This window comes from Mus musculus, chromosome 3 (genome assembly GCF_000001635.26).
Source record: "Mus musculus strain C57BL/6J chromosome 3, GRCm38.p6 C57BL/6J".
Lineage (NCBI taxonomy): Eukaryota > Metazoa > Chordata > Mammalia > Rodentia > Muridae > Mus > Mus musculus.
In genome coordinates this window covers 29,757,796-29,776,073 of record NC_000069.6, presented here as the reverse complement: position 1 = coordinate 29,776,073, position 18,278 = coordinate 29,757,796, and the positions used below count along the sequence as shown (strand labels likewise).

Genomic DNA, 18,278 nt, shown 5'->3' with positions numbered 1-18,278 from the left:
TATCCTACGCCTGCAAAGGGACAGAGCTGCGTTTTTGCTCATCTAAGGCTTCTTTTTCTTTCGTCTAGCTATGTGAAAGCAAAAACATTGAGCATATCCAGAAAGCTTAAATAAGGAGCTGAAATCTAGAAAGTGGGAAAATGTGGAACTACCAACTAAAACATGAAGATGTGGTACTAGAGAGAATTTTGAGTCTGTGGGGATATTTTTCTTTAATAAGTCTTTATTGCTCCAATCTCTCCCACAGTAGGTTAACGATTGATCCCTCATAAATTATCCTTTATTTTATTCATTATTGTGTGTGAGTGTGTGTGTGTGTGTGTGTGTGTATGTATGTGTGCAGGTGAATTATATGTGTGTAATGTGATTGCCCATGTGCCATAGTCAGCCTGTGGCAGTTAGATGGCCACTTGATGGTCACACTTCCACCATGTGTAGGTACTGGGGATCGACCTCCGAACTTCAGGCTTGTGAAAAACATACTTGTGTACTCTATGAACCAACTCTTAGACGCTTTACAAGTTCTTCCTGAAGGGGGGGGGGGTGTTACTACTCTTCATTTTGATTTCTTTTTACTTGTATTATGAAAGCAGATGAAAACACACTTTAGCTTTCTTGCCTTGCTCTATTAGATTTTAAATATGAAATAGGAATATAGACGAACTCTTGAAGTAACTGTTTGGCTGATGGCTCCTCATTGAACAGAAGGAGTAAAGTATTCTTTCAGGAGGACACTAGGCCAGCAGCACAAGTAAATGCTGCCTACAAATGCATTTGAGGTCAATGAGATGGTTGAGATCGTAAAGGCTCCTCTTGCTGGGTCTGATTACCTCCGTTTGAGCCTCAGAACTCCTGAAAGTTGTCCTTTCATCTCAATATGCATGCCCATTATACCGCAATGCTCATGCATGCATACACAAAAAATAAGCAGATGTAATGAAGATTAATAAAGATGAGTTTGTTCTCTAAATTTTAGGCTCGGTGGAACATTTTTTTTTTTTAAAAACATCTTTCCAAAGTGAGCCCAACACACTAGCTCTACCCAAAGTCTTGCAAGATTATGTAGTTGGGTGGTAAGACCACAGTTTTTTTTTTTTTCTTTTTGCTCAAAAGAGTTATTAGTTAGGATCGCTTCTGAGAAGTGGAGAATCTGATTTTAATTTATAAAAATACCACATTTTCATGTTAATAACTGTGTGTATTTAAGCCATCTGTTTGAATGTCTGCAAATGTTAATTTACCAAGAGGAGGGGTGAATGACCCAATAAAAAGTTGTTACATTCTTTTATGAATTAATAGTATGGCTGTTTAATAGGTCCTTTACCAGAGTTAAGTTAAAATGAGGTCTTTTATCTTTATGGCGACAGCATAGACACAGCTGCTCACAGTTAATATTGCAGATGAACTGTAACTAATTGAAAATAAAAATGCAAATAAAAGACCTTGTAGTACATCTGTACAGGCTGGGTGCCCCAAGAGTACCAGGCAAGAAGGTCTCTCGAGGTTCCTGTGGAGAACAGATACAGTACCACATCTGACTCATGTCTTGTCATCATTTTATCACATGTGGCAAGCAGCTCTGAGTGTCTCACAGCGCTTAGGCCACAGAAAGCAATGTGAGTTGTTACCTTGAGTCCTAACCACCACAAGTTCTCATGGTTAAGTACTTAGTATTATTTTGTAGCCTTGATTTTTTAGATTACATTTTAATTTATTTATGTTCCCTGCTCCCTGTATGTGCACGTTGCCTGTGTGTGTTTGGGGGACAGGAGATGAATGGCTTAAGATCAGAGATCAACTGAACAGACTTTGTCCTCACCTTCCACTCTGTAGGACTAGGAACCAAACCCAACTTGTGAGGATCGACAGCAATTGCCTTTACCCATTGTGCCATCTTTCTTGTCCTGTTATTATTATCACTGCCTGTGTGTATTCATGTTTAAGGGTGGCCCACAGCATGTGTGAAGGTCACAGGAGAACTTTTAAGAATTGGTCTTTGCCTTTGCACTTCTTTCTGAAGCAAGGTTCATTCTGTTGTTTGTGACATTTTAAGGTCAGATTAGCTGGCCATAAGCTTCCAGGTGATTCTCCATTGTCTACCTCCCATTTCCTGTTAGAGTGTTGGGATTGAAGGTACACACTTGGTATCTGTATTTTGACTTGCATCCGGGAATAGATCTTAGGTTGTCAGACTTGTACTACAATTGCTTTTTACCAACTAAGCCATCTTTATGGCTCTGCAGGTTACTTTTAAACCATTGCAAGTACCATGTATTAGAAACTTTTGCAGTGGTGGGCATTTTCTGTTATACAATCCAATATCTATCTATCTATCTATCTATCTATCTATCTATCTATCTATCTATCTATCTATCTATCTATCTATTCTCTATGAACTCAGGTCCTCAGTTTCCTACTTTATCAAACAGGAGTTGGAACACAAACAACTCCTTGGGGCCACAGTATGAGTTAAATGAAGGCAATGCTTTTAGAATCCTGTCTTGTATTTCAGGGAAGCCACTGACATTGATATGGTTCAGAAGATAGCTGGATTGTGGCGTGATGTTGGGGGAATAGAAATCTTCTCAATCCCGGAAGGCTAGCGTGGCTTTCTCACCACTACCAAGACCACAAGTTCATAGACAACTATTGCAGGAAGGGATCTACACAACAGGTAATTCAATCCTATTCCTTTGGAGATAAGCAAAGTCAATTCTGAGACTAAACACTCTCTGTAGGGTCTTATCTGAGGTAGGCTTGGCACCCTGAGTCTGAGATGAATGATTTCAAACCTTTGATCTAGCAAGCAAGTGTCACGTCACACTGTGGGGGATTAGTCACCAACTGACTGGATCCACCCTTCTGTCTACTTTGGATAGTTGTTAAATCATCAGAGCTTCATATTCTAGTTCATTCTCTCTTTGAATGGGAAGGAAAATAAAGTATAAATATTAATTTTTGAGGATTTTTATGGGATCTTGGATATTAAGAATACTACCTGGATTATGATATAGTCTATTTTTAGTCTAATACTTTTTGGAGTTACCTTAATGCTCAGTGTGTTTCTTTGAGGAATTTTGTGAATCAAAGTATTGGTATGGAATGTCTATGGTGTAATGGCTACAAACTGTGATTCCTCAAACTGAAGACAAATGGAAGCAATACTGGGCAATTTACCTTTAGAGAGCGACATTTTTAGTAGTGAGATGTCTGTAGATTATCCTTGGGTCTTTTTGCTCTTTGGTCATACCTGTTTCACATCTGGCTCCTGTCCTCTGTGTGTGTGTGTGGGGGGGGGGCAGGTGCAGAGGTATTTTCCTATGATTGGGTGGCAAGAACTTTCTCCGTCACAGTCATAACGTTGATGGCAATTATCCCCAAACATTCCAGGTGGACATTCAGGGGTTAGTAAAATACTGAAATATTAGAAATATTAGCCTCTTGTATTATTATGAATGCAAGAGTTCTTTAGATACTCTCCTAAATGGACAATAGAATATTCTGTGTTGACCTCAGGTTTGGTAAAGATCAAACATCTGAGGGACTATGTGAATTCAGATTAAACAGATATTTTTTTCAAGATTCAAGTAAAGATGACAAAGTGATCAAATGGAGGTTTTCTGGTCAGAAGGAGAGGACATATTGGGAATTCTCAGAAGTAGGGATCAGTGCCTGGCTGCTTGGACACACATTTTTCAACACTTAATTATTCTGATAGTAGTTTATAATTTTCTAGAATGTAAGCAATCTTCTCTTAAAAATCTTAAGGAATCAGATCATGTGTTAGTATTTCTATTAGCATGTAATGTATTGTTTTCCTCTCTAGAACAGTGCATATACTATGTCTTCCACTGTGTTTCTAGAATTTAACACAGAAATAGGCAGATAGTAGTTTCTATCTTATTGAGCCATCAAATAATACTTGAACAAAATAGGAACAAATGATAAAGCAATGGTAAGCTGTGGTGATATCTCAAAATACAGAATGACTATTTGAAATTTCATATACAGGAATTTTGATTCCTCATATAGAACTAAGTGACCACTGTCCCTGTAATGTCCCTGACACCCTCACCATGGTTGTTATAATGCTACATAGAAGTCTGTATTGCAAGTGAGCACAGAGATGCTCACAGATATCTGGGAGCATTTTCACTGGCCCAGTCTTTTTAAGACTTTGTAATATTTTATATCAAGCTGATTAGCCCTTATTTTCACTTTCATGTTTCATACACATTCATAGCTGTGGCTACTGTAGCAATAAATGTCCGATCCCTGTCTTTAAATATTTACATGATCTCCTCTGATCTGTTTCAACACCACAAAGCCAGGCATTTATGTCACAGTCCTGAACTAGACATTTCATGAAATATTTATTCTTGCTCAGAGGTGCAATCCTTGCTTATATTAGCGTACAGCTTTCATTTTGAGATATTAAGCAATTTCATGAGAGAACAATATTTTTGACCAAATAGTATGAACAATAGAAGAGTCTGATTATACCAGACCCTGAATATATTCCTCCTGGTATAATGTATATAAATTGAGAGCTTAAGTGACAAATTTTGACTTAGGTTTCTTCATGTTTACGAATAGATCAGAAGACTCCATGCTTACAGAGAATTCTCATAGACATGTGTGCTTTAAAACACCCTGGCTTTACCTTGTTCACAAGAGTTGCCATAGAAACCTGATGGGCAAACACACTGCCCACTTACTAAGTTACAACTGACTCCATTCTGGCAGTCACAGATATGAACACAATTAAAACCATTAAATTCAGAAGGACATTCTAGAAGATTGAAATGTCAAAGTGTTATCTTTAACTTAGAAAACAAAATGGAAAGAAAAATTAAAGGATATTTTTTAGTTCATGTGTTTATCAAGCCTAAAAATTAGACCAAATGAAAGAAACAGGAGTATGGGAAATCAAACAAGAGATTAATTACAAATGAGTTGATGTTGTTGTCTGAAACTAGTAAATCCCATGAGAAGATCTGAAATATTTTCATAAGGTCATTTTGCTTTGGTGTACTATAGATGGCCAAAGATAGTGCTGCAAGCCCCCTATACCCAATAAGCTCACTTATTTGAATACTTGGTCTAAAGCTGGTCCAGTGGGAGCCTACTGGAAGAACACTGCGTTAGGTCTTGAGGCTTTATCGCCTGGTTCCACTTTCTGTTCACTCTGTGCTTCCTGACTGTAGATGCAATGTGAGCAACCAGCCTCCTGCTCCTTAACGGCCTCATCCCAAGTCCCAGCTGGGATAGACAGCATCTCCTCTTGACTACAAGGCAAGGTAAGCACTTTCTCCTCTCAATTACTTTATCGCACAAAAAAAAGACAGAAATTAAGACATTTAAAACCTAAATAGCAATCTTTAAACATCTGACTCCAGCTAAATCTAGTGATACTAATATTGAATTAAATTCCTTAAACAAATAAGGCACTGTGTATGAAAAGTGATTTTCATGGACTTTTATTTGAAGTCCTGTGAGGGGACTCTCAGGGACTGAGCAGGAAGGAAACAGGAGAGGAAGAAAATGAAGGGAAAAGAGAATGATGAAGACATATATATATATATATATATATATATATATATATAACATTATATAAACAGTAAGTTGGCATGTTGGCATTTTATGGGGACATTAGGCTTTACAGTCAGTGGGATTTAGTCTTTGAAGTATTTCCTTGGATTTCCCCTCAAGTAGAAAATAGAGTTATCTTAGTATGTCCAGAACACTATGTCTTACCTCCAGGTTTGGGGAAGGTAAATATTTTTTGTGGCTGAACGTTTAAGGAAATACTTATTTTGCCTCCTTGGGCTGTGTATACAAATCCAATGCACTTCTATGTAGAATGAATTCATCTTCCTGTAGAGATGCTCGCATTGGAGTATCAGGAGCTAGACTTGACTTCCTTCCTTCCTTGAGTTTTCTCTGTCTTGTAGTCGCTCCTCATCTATTGTATGAAATTTACTCACCTGGCAATTATTTATATTTCCCTTAGCTCCCCCCTACCTTTCTTTCCCATCCCCTTTCTAGGCATGCAGAGTGAACTATTTTAACATATGTGGAACTTTTCCAAAGTATGTGGAGTTACTTAGAATAATTCTAAAAAGTCACGGGGCAGTGGAAAACCAGGAAATACAGAAGAAATTAAACAATGTATATGTCCCCTTTACTGATCTCATTGTAACTGTTAAGTAAAAAGAACTGTGGTTGAATTTCTATCTTAGTCATTATATATGTTAGAGAAAGAATGTATATGCGTACACACACACACACACACACACATATATATATATATATATGTATATATATATATACATACATACACACACACACACACACACACATATATATATATATACATATACATATATCTATATACATACACACACACACACACACACACACATACATATACACTAAGGGATAAAGTTGCATTGGTAGGTATTTCCATTTTGCTAAGTGACATTTGTCATGGTTTGAATATGTTTGGTTCAGGGAGTGGCACTTTTTGGAGGTGTGGCCTTGTTGGAGGAAGTGTGCTACTGTGGGCATTGGTTTGAATACTTTAGTCCTAGCTGCCTGGAAGGGAGTCTTCCACTAGCAACCTTCAGATGAAGATGTAGAACTCTCAGCTCTGCCCACACCATGCCTACCTAGATGCTACCATGCTCCTGCCTTGATGATACTGGACTGAACCTCTGAACCTGTAAGGCAACACCAATTAAATGTTGTTCTTTTAAGAGTTACCTTGGCCATGGTGCCTGTTCACAGCAGTAAAACCCTAACTAAGACAACTTTGTATTTGTTTTCAATTTTCTCAGTCTTGAAATTTAGACACATGTTTTATGTCCTCGTCGTTAATATTTCAGTCACCTTTACAGTGAACTGTTATCCCTGAGTGTTGTTTTGTTTGTGAACCTCTATTCTGCCCCTAGTCTGGTTAATTTTCAAATCCTAGGTGGTGTGGTTTGAATGGGGACTCTTCCCTATCATAACCTCATGCAAATTACCACTTGCCACCCAGAGAATGGTACTCTTCAGGGCCACAACAGCACCTGTAGGAGGTGGGGCCTTGCTAGAGGAAGTACATCCCCAGAGACAGGTCTTGAGGGCTTGTAGCATGGTCAGTTCCTGTCCTTGTTCTGCCTCTGGATAGCTCCTTCTGCCTGAGGGGCTCCCCACCTTAGATTGAGCCACTCCTTCACACCACAATGGCCACAAGGTCAAAGGTCTGCCAGAACAAGCCTCCCTCCGGCTGCTTTCCTGAGAGTACAATAGACTAGCAACAGGACAGTGACTAAGACTCTGACTCATCACTCTACCAACCCACCTGAACGCCTAGGCCGGTGCCTTTTTCCTGATGAACAGCATTACGCCCACACGTCTTGGTTATTTCATCTTGGTGATTTTTTTTTAACCTAAAGGACTCCTTAATAAGCCTATAATGTAAAAGACATGGGTTCCAAATAAATACTTTTCCCCTCCTTTACTTCCCATTTCAAGTCTGAAAACAAAACCAAGGAAGCAAACAAAGAACACAAAATGTCTGATTTTTCATTCTCAGCCATAAAACATCGGATTGCTTACTAGAGTCTGAATCCCCCAATGCCTGCTGATGTCCATTCCTTTCTTTAAGGTTGAACTATTAGGACCACGGTCAATATCATTTCAGACACTCTGAGAAAAACCTTTGCATTCTAAGTAAATGATATCCACCAAGATTTTGCAGTTCAACTCTTCTCTCAATGCTTACACATGCTTTCTTATTTAGTCCTCATGACAAAATTTATCAATACCACAATGCAGATGGTAAAGCTGGCAGGAATAGGTAGTCTAGGACAAATTCTGGAGTCTGGAGTCTCACATGTTAATCTATGAGTGACACTGCCAGTCAGGACTTTCAGGTGCCAAGTTATTGTCTATGTTTCTTTTTTTTTTTTTTTTTACAATGCTGGCTGAAAATATTGAATAGCAGCAATATGAGAAAAAAATTGAAAGAGAAGGTAAAGGCAGATCTTTCAGGGTCAAGTCATGGCTAATATGGACTATAAGCAGCATCTTCATCTAGTATCTCTGAAAGTCATCTGGGAAAACAGGCCTTGCTTTAACAGACCCATTGCTGGTTCATGGGCATCTCTCTGCCTGCTGTGCCTTCAAATGAAACTGGGGCTGTTGAGCCAGCCATTGGCAAAAATGCCTTAAGAACGTTAAAGAGATGGCTTAATGGTTAGCAACAAGCAGTGCTCTTGCAGGGGATTGAGGATTAGATCCCAGGAGCTACATGGCAGCTCAAACTGTCTGTAACTCGAGTAATAGGGGATCCAATTCTCTCTTCTACTCTCCAGTGTACAGACATACATGCAGGCAAAACACCACACACACACACACACACACACACACACACACACACACACACACTGAAATGTTTTTAAAAGGTGAAGAAAATGACCATCCAATTTGCAAATATGAAAACTTTAATATAAATAAAATTTCAAAATGAAATGAAATGGAAAATGCTACAGAGAACAACATTCCAAAACCATCCTAATTACATGCAGGAAACCTAATAAGGCCAGTGAGGTGAAACAGCTCTCGCATTTGACTAAGAGTATAGCAGAAAGGAAAGGAACTCGCTATTCACAAGTTCACAGGGAGTCTACAAACTTCAGTTCACTATATAGACTTAGAGTACTCCAAAACATTGAAAGAGGATGGAAATTTTCAAATACTACTTACTGGGTGCATGGAATAATATTTTTAAAACCCAGAAAAGTTTGCATAAAAGCAACTCCCTTTCCTTCTTGGATACTAATGCCAAAATCATAAAATACATAACTATATAGAATCCAATAGCACTTTTTGAAATAGCTAATCATGGTCACACGGTATTCTTGGAATGTGAGGTGACTCACTATTAGAAATTCATTAATATTATGTCACATATGCTATCAGGCTAAAGAGATGGTCCATATTATTAACTTTATAGATTAGGAAAAAGCCTTGTAATAAATTCAGTAAAATATAGAGGAATACTGCAAATTGATTGTTTGCTCTTTGACTTGAATATCTTTTTTTTTAAAGATTTATTTATTTATTATATGTAAGTACACTGTAGCTATCATCAGACACTCCAGAAGAGGGAGTCAGATCTCGTTACGGATGGTTGTGAGCCACCATGTGGTTGCTGGGATTTGAACTCTGGACCTTTGGAAGAGCAGTCGGGTGCTCTTACCCACTGAGCCGTCTCACCAGCCCTTGACTTGAATATCTTAATGTGAATGTTGAAGCTAGCATCCTAGTTGGTAAAGAGTAAAATGTATAACAAAAGGTGGACTCTGTTGTCCTTGAATATAACAAGTTAACCTAACAATGCAATTCCCCCTGAAGTAAACATAAAGTACAATAAGGCAAAAACATGAAATATGTTTTCCCTGGAGAATTGATTAGAACATGCATTTGGAAGAACAAATAAGCAATAACAAGAAAAGCCCTTAAAATGCAAATAATAAAGGAGATAGCCATTTCATAGTTCTGATTTGCTTGTAGCCAAGGCTAGACCTGAATCCCAGCTGCTCTTTAGTATCCATAGTGCTAAGATTAAAGGCAGGAGCCAGCAACCCCAGGACACAAGCCTGCTCATCTCCCAAAGACTGGCATATTCTGACCATTTATCAAGTCCTCAGTATGTGTGGGTTTCCTCAGTCCCCTGCTTGGAATCTTGAAGCTCATCTGACTTGATGTCCACAATGACTTTGGGCTTTAGGGTAAAAAATAGAATTGAGTCTTAGGGGAATTTGTTCCCATTGATACTATTTCAGTTTCTTAAGAGGCCTCAGAGTTTTTCTGTGATGTTCTAAAAACTAGCTAATGATCAATATTTGTATAATTTTATTGGAAATGTGATTGCAATTATTAACAAGTTATTGGAAAACAGTCGTTTCACAGGACTATACTCATTGCCCCATCACAGCAAGCTCTAAGTGTAATGTGTGAGGACTAAAGGGACCATCAACTTTCTCCCAGTAATCCCCAGCCCACCCAAGGCCACAGCTGCAGCTTCCATCCTCAGGGTTGCAATGTCCACCATTTTTATGAATACACTTGAGTTCACAATTCGTGCTATATCTTGTCTGAGAACATAAAGGAAAACATTTTGAAATGTTACATTAAATGAATATGTCATGGATCAACAATGTTTTTTTCTCCTTTGAGATAGCTTCCATATGAAGAGAACAAAAGTTAAGACAAAGGGCCACCTAGGTCTGTCTGCTAGGTCCCACATACAGCACTGCCCTGGGCTCACTCATTTCCCAGTCTCTCCACAAATATTTTACTGTGCTGGCTCAGCAGTAATTCAGATCAAAGAGTGAGATGGATAATGTTGATTGTCAACTTCGGAGGGATCTGAAAGAATCCAGAAGACAAACCTTAAGGACTATCCTTGATTCTTTAGTTTAGGTTAGCTCCTGCACAGGCCTGTTGGGGACTACATTGATTGGGTTAATTGATTAGGATGGCACCATTCTCTTAGTGTGGCTTCTGGATTGCATTGAAGGCAAGCAGGAGAGCTGGACAGTAGCATTCAGTATTCTCTGCTTCTTGGCTACAGATACAGTGTGACCAAGTTGCCTGAAGCACCTGCCCTCATATCTTTCTTAGGACTGTGTCCTAAAACTGGGAGCCCAAACAAACTCTTCCTCCTTTAAGCTGCTTTGGTCAAATTATTCTATCATAGTGATAGAAAAAAGTAACTTACATTAGGGAGTACTTTATATAGTTTCTCAAAAGTGGATAGGGAGGCAGGAAGAGCAGTGCTTTCCTTAATATTCTGGTGCTTCAATGTGTGCCAACAGCATACAGTTAAGGTACCGATGAGTACAGAGAAACAGGCGTGAGGACTTTCCTATCCATGCCAGGGGAATATTATAGGGTGATGGTGATAGGAGGCACTGTCAATGTGAGATTAGAACCCTTATAACATGAGGAGGATGCTCATATTTAGTTGGTTTTTCCATAAAAATATGGCCCCGGACTACCATCTAATACATGTTAAGGAAAACTCAATATCCATATAGTACATGGAATTCTCCAATCTTTGAAAGTTGGCAACTAATTAAAATTATTTTATAACAGCATGGAAGGCATATTCTGCAGCCAATTCAAACACATTTGTGGCTAGATTTGGCCAAGGACCTACCATTTATAACCCCTAGTTTATAGAGTCTTTACATAATGATATTTCACACATGGATTATCTCATTTAATGCTCCCAAACACCCCTGTGATGTGGGTTACAGTGGTTTTAATTTTCTCTTGGAAAAAACTAAAGCTTGCAGACTAAAGCATTGTATAGATTTAGATAACCAGTAAGGTCAGAAATCAAGACTCAATTTGAAACACTGAACCTCTGACCAAATTTTCTTTCAATTTTAATACTAGGAGAGGTACTGAAATATCTTTTGTTTGTTTGTTTTAATTCCAGGCAGCAGGAAAAATTGATGGATTTACAAGGAGAAAAAAACAACAAGCAAACAAACACAGACACACAAAGGTAAAACTACTCACCCAAACACACAAAGAAAAACCCCTCACCCAAACAATTTGTCACATACTGTGTAAACCAGGATGTTTGAGATATGTAATTAAAACCTACCCTCATTTTTGTCAATAGCACATGGCAGCTACTGTTTGTTGCTCACAGCAAACCTGAAAATGGTTCCGTACGGAACCTACCTGTATCTGTCCTATGACCAACATTTCCCGGTTCTGTTTCCTCTCTAAGCCTTTGATAACCACTCTTGTGAAACCTATGGTTTTAGATTCACATATGAGTCATATGTTGTGTCATTTATTTTCTCTATCTGATAGAAGAGTCAATGAGTCATCACTGTTCAATGGGTCTTGTGATATAGGAAGAGTTTGCAAAGAGCATGTGTTGTTACATACCATGGCAATGTCTATCCTGTTGGCTCTCCAGTACTGATGATGATGGAATGAAGATAATTCTATTTGTCCTCTTTTCTCCCAATATTAGTTATATAATTTAATTAACTTATTCTCATTTACAGCATTCAAAATGCTAGAGTTTGCAATGAAACACTTGAAATATTTGATTTGCCATGCTTAATCCACATGAGTTGATAGAGATTGGGTGCTTTCTGCCCCAAAAACTTCAGTGAAGGAAGGTAGATAGACTTACACTCTCACTTTGCTCATTCAGTTTGTGGATCACTCACATTTGATAAAATATAATTTCATTATTTATTTATCTTTTACTTGTTACTTAAAAGATTTAAACATATCTTTTTCCAGGAACATTTTACTTTAAAAAGTAGCCGTTTGTCTTAGTTAGGGTCTTATTTCTGTGAAGAGACACCATGACCAAGATAACTCTTACCAAAGAAAAAATTTAATTGGGACTAGCATACAGTTTCAGAGGCTTATTGCATTCTCATCGTGGTGGAAAGTATGGCAGCATGCAGGCAGACATGTGCTGGAGGAGCCAAGAGTTCTACATCTTGATCCAAAGACAGCAACAAGGGACGACGGTTCTGTTACCAGCCAGGCAGAGGGTCTCTTCCACAATGGGCAGAGCCTGAGCATCATAGACCTCAAAGCTGATCTTTGCAGTAACACATGTCCTCTAACAAAGTCACACCTTTTGCAGTACAGCCACACCCCCTAATAATGCCACCCTCTATGAGCAAGCATTCAAACCACCACACTGTTGATTTGCCACCATGCTATATTTGAAAACAACTTAGCTATGAAACAAAAGTTTGGATCATATTTTTCCCCCTAGATGTGACTAGACATGGGTTAAGGATATGCTACTGTTATGAGGCACAAAGCCCCTCATGTTACACTCACAGTGCCTTCAGAATTCCCTCATATTCTTAGCAGAGTTCCCAGGACAGGCTTTTGGTCAATCTTTTATTTCTGAGTGATATATTTAAACTTTTGTCTTTCTTGGTTTTACACATCTCCTTCCACTGTTTCCACTTGTCCATTCTCCTTCCCACCATCGTGTCCTGCATGTCTTTGCCAGGACCATGACTGCCTGCTTTCCCAACCCCTGCTGTTATCATGGCCTTCATTAGCATGATGCAGGATCTAGCTCTTCATCTTACTGTCTATCCTTGGGTTGTTCTGTAATTTATTCTGTGAACTGTGCATCTCTGCCTTGCCATTTTATAGAAAACACTTTCATCAGCCCTTTGAATGCTGGGAGAAATGCCAACTGATAGTTTCCTGTGTTCTGAAGTAAAAATCTTCTTGATCTATTTTTTCTGTGTTTTGCTTTTCAGGTTCATCTTTTTCCTTCTTACAGAATCAACATTAAGAAGCCAACAGGGGTCAACACATTTCATTTTCGTTTTTGTAAAATGAGCGATGTGCTTCATTCACTAACTTTATTCACCAGATGTGTTCCTAAGACACACGTGGGCTTCAGGGTTGAAAAACTAATAAAAACAGTTTGAACAGTTTCTTCATCTAGAAGAACATGTACAAGTTGTGGGGGAGGGGGGGAAAGAGAGAGAGAACATATGTATCTGTGTACATATATATGTATGTACTTGTGTTCATGTGCCTGTGTGTGTTTATGTGTGCATTTATGTTCATACATGTGTCTAACTGTTTAGCCATCATACATAGATTCCAGTGTGCCCTAGTGTGTTTGTATGAAGCAGCACATATGATATTTGTTTCTTTCATATTCTTTCTGTAGTATATGATGGTCAGCAGAATTTAAGGATGCTCCGACACCCTACGTGTTCACCCAATCCTTACCAGCACAGCAAGGGGAATGTCAGTTCCGATGGTACAGCTAAGAGCCACCCTTGCTGCAGCTGTTGCCTTACTGATTTGATGAATCTTCTGTTTGTAATTTTAATTATGATAATAATCAATGTTAAGATTTCACAGAAGCAAGTCTTTAGCTTTTAACACAGGCTACCTTTGCCTTTTTCATCTCCTGTTTTTTCTCACAGCTGGATTCTGTAGGTTGAAGAGGATGTTGGATTCTTTCATCTTGTCATTTGACATCTCTAATGTTTTTGAAGTTTTCCAAGTGTTGCCAGTGTTACCTCAACTGTCCCTCCTGGCCAAGAGTATGAACAAATAAATCACTGTCAATTTTATATCCAATTTCTGTAGACTTTTAAGAGGCCATTGCCGCAAAAGTACAACGGGCAAATACACTGCCACCAGATTAAAGCCTTATTCAAAAGGAAATGTGGAAAATTGTGCCACACCCCTGGCACCAGGCTTCTGGTCACAGTTCAGCATATCTATTGCCTGGACAGTTAGGGTGAATTTAAGGATGCTACCACAGCCTGACCATAGCAGCCTTTGTTATCTTGCTGATGCCTTGCTCCTATCAGGCCAGGTGGACAATGGCATCTTCCTGTCCCTGGGCTACAGGAACACTGTTGAACACAATCAGGTCCATAACTCTCTCCAGGAAAAGCTGCACAACAGAGCAAAATGAAGGCATGCAAGGATTATTTCACTTATTGAATATCTGTCACTCAAGACTTTTAGACATTTGCCAGTGCATGGCTCTTTCACCTAATCCTACATCTTGCTGACTTCCTTACAACTTGATTTTCAACCTAAAACATCATTTTGAAATAAACAAACAACAACATGGGAAGTCCCAAGCTCTTGCCTTCTTAGAGCAGTTTTGGCTGGAATAAGTTCCATATAACTCCAACTAGTTTCAAAACTAACATCTGGTAAATTTCACTTATAAATTGGAAGCAACAACTTCTAGTCTTACTTTGCCACATGCTCTGAGTGTATGTGTATATGTGTGTGTGTTTGTGTGCACATGAGTGTGTATATATACATGTGTGTGTGTGTGTGTATTTGTTTGTGAGTATGTGTATGTACAGATGTGTATATTTGTGTGTATATGTAGTTGTATTTTCAGGACATTGATGTTTCTTCAAAAATATTGAATATATTTCCTATTGAAGTCCATTTTGAAATCGTATTTGTACCTCTAACCTCAACATAAGAGCCATAACACTCACATTTTCTAATACTTATCTATGTCATTGTGTTTACTGATCTGCTTTGTTTTGTTTCAAAAATGTATTGAGTTGATTTCTGGAAAAGAGATAACACACAATGATAAAAGAAACATCTGTGCGAATCAACTGGGATGGGTACGAGGTAAGTATGAGAAGATAAACATGAGAAGCTGTTGGCCTTGGCAGCAGCAGCCTGCACACTTGGCTCTAACCTACCAATCTGTCAAGGCAAAGAAAATTGTTCCTACAAGATCATAGCTTTCTTTAGACAATGTGTTCCCAATGTTCAGGGGCCTCAGCTTTTGAACCTGCTCTTGCATGGGGACATTTCTACAACTGACTCTCTTTGAAGACCAAACATAAAGGAGCCACCTGAAACCTTCCTCAGGAAGTGTTTGTGGGATGGCTTTCACTCAAAGGTCACTTGGCAGTTGGAGACGCAGAGGCACTGTCCCGTAGTTGCCCATCATCATCCCTCTGGACTTGAGACTTAGTCCTACTCAGTATAGTGGGGTGCTGTCACAAGGCAATTAACAGAGGGCATTATCGTTATATAAGTCAGAGGCAGCAGCCTGGGAAACACAAGGAAAGAATCTTCAGCACACATCAGCTTCATGGCCTGAATAAACACAAACTTCACTGTTCATCTTTCAGCAGGTCCTTAAATGAAGTGTGTGTGTGTGTGTGTGTGTGTGTGTGTGTGTGTGTGCGCACGCACACGCGTGCACGAACGCGCATGTGTGATGGAGAATAAAGTGGATACTGAGGTTGGCCACTCTGCCTGAGCTACTGGGTTACTTGGCTCCCCTTAATGCTGTGTTCTCTCTACTATTCTCTCCTTCAAAGATGTAGCGGTGCTCACAGCATTCTTAGCAGTGCCCAGGGCTCCCGAGGTACCTCTCTTCTAAAACATATTAAAAATCACTAAACCAAACTAGTGCTTTAAAAGATGAGTTTGTTCCATCTTCTTCCACTAAGATAAAAAAAAAAAAAAAAACAAAAAAAAAAACATTTTCCTGCTTGTCTAGCTGGACATGTACCATAGAATGTGCTTTTCACAGTTTTATAAAATTAATGATTTACAGACTATGAATGATGCTGAAAAATAATGTTTGGTGGCTTGAATAGGGAAAAATAAGAAAACCAAGGCTATCCAGACAGAACGAACGAACGTGGTGAAATGTGCCCTTCTGGCACGCTGCTTCCGAAACGGAGAGTAAAGCAGCAGCAGGCATTCTTGAAGCTCTAGAGTCATAAGTGGGAAGTGAATCATGACATGGACATTCGGTCAAGTAAGGAAGAGCTTTGCTTTAAAATAAAGAGAGACATTTCTGGATAAGAATGTATAACTGTGGCTATTATTCTGAATACAAAGAACCACCATATCCAATGAACAGAAAGAATAACCTTGAGTGAGTATCGTATATAACATCAATAACTATAGGTGCAAGGTACAGGCTAAGACACTCTGCTGTGAGCTGAAGCTGTAGGACAGCCATTTTCACCCAGGATACGCAGTACTGCAGCCGTCTTATCAATGGGTGGGCTCATGCTTACTAAACTCATGACTACTTCTTTATTTGTCATGTGCAGAAGTGTGTTTTAATGTGTGTAGGAAAAACAGCCATTATTTTTAACCTTCAACTCAATTATCCTTCTTAAGTCAGTACACTATATCTGATGAGACTAATCTGCTAAAGAATATGTCATCTACAAAAAGACAATATATGCACAAATCTATTGGTCCCTGACTAATTAAATTTACATCCAAGTATAGTGTGCAATTTATAGAAGTTATGGCGATCTTTTTTCCCAGGGGTAAATTATTTTGTGGAATATTCCATGTTTTTCATTCAATTCTGTGGCACATGCACATTAGACTTCTTGGTTCATGAGCACATCTCTGTGGTTCACTAAACTTAATAAGGAAAGACATACCCTGGACATAACGATTTTGCTATGTTGTCAGAATAAAGTCAGGTCTCCCCTCCCTCCTTTTCTAATGTTCTGTTTTGATCATGACTGGCAGTTATCACATTTCTTACAGTTATTCTTCCTGAAAATATTATCTAACCAGCAAGGGCTATGAGGTAATTTTCCCTTACAAAATGGGAATATTTTTCCCCATTCTCAATCTTCTCCCCTTTCTCGTTTCTCTAATTAAAACAACGACTTGATTTGGAACTTACCATTTTGATTTGTTTAAATGTTGAAGGCTCTGGCTCTGTGGCAGGCCCCTCTGCTACTGCACACCATAATCGCATGAATGACATTTCACTTAGACAAACAAGGCTGTTACTGTATCTCTAGGCACATACTTCCCAAGCAAATGAATAGCATTCATCTGGTTTCCTCCGTCCTTTTGCCCAGGATTTGAAAAGGTTACACATGTATGGGCAAGGCATTGTGACACAATTTGGCTTTACTCTAAAGGAGGAAAAACTAAAATCTTCTCACCATGAATGTTCATGGCTATGGGCAATGTCATCACTGACAAGCCTCTATGAATGCCTTCCCATCCTCCTGACCTGGCAAAGCTAATCTTACATTTCCAAAAGAATCTACTGGAAGTGTGGAGGACCGTTCACAAAACTGAATACAGAGAGCTCAAGGAAGGGTGATTCTAAATAGCAGGCACTGCAAGTTAGTGAGAAGTATAAGGTTTCCAAGGGCTACAATAGTATAAGACCTCTCACTGGCCATGAACTCTATGGGACTGTGAGTTCACACCCTCTCTACTTACTTAGGTTTTCCTTTGAGAGACCCACACACTCAAGCTGAGCTTCCTTGCCTCTTGGCTTTGAAAAACCATCGAGATGTCTAGTGTGAGTTTGCCTGCTTCCTCTGACTTCTGCTGAAAGAAAAGTTTGATTCTCCACTCTGAACTTGAGAACATGAAAGCCCAGTTGTTCTTGGCCGCTGAAGTTTTGCTTTGGAGCCAACTACACCTTTTATGGTTATTTTCTTGAGTCTTTCTTCATAGTCCTGTAATTACAGCGGATGCTGCCAAGGAACCCTTGCAGCCGTATCCAACCACGTGTTGCTTGGAGCTGAGCCAACTTGACAGCCAGGGAACTGCTCGCAGCCCAGCCAGCCTCACTTTTACAAGGTGAGGCTACCTCCCTTAACCCAAGGTAGAAATGAAAATACAACCAAGTCGTTTGTAGTCTGATACAGGTTTCTTAAGATAAAACATCTTTGAGACCTTGAAGAACATTCTTC

General features: G+C 39.1%; 1 long non-coding RNA gene across 1 annotated transcript in view; it reads left to right on the top strand.

Annotated features, from left to right (window-relative positions):
• The window catches only part of Gm33206, a 128,723-nt gene extending 117,154 nt beyond the window's left edge, over positions 1-11,569 (top strand). The window contains exons 4-6 of the long non-coding RNA XR_880724.2: positions 2,513-2,674; positions 5,208-5,300; positions 11,501-11,569. This is a non-coding gene — a long non-coding RNA (predicted gene, 33206). The remainder of the gene's footprint in view (positions 1-2,512; positions 2,675-5,207; positions 5,301-11,500) is intronic.
• Positions 11,570-18,278: the final 6,709 nt, after the last annotated feature.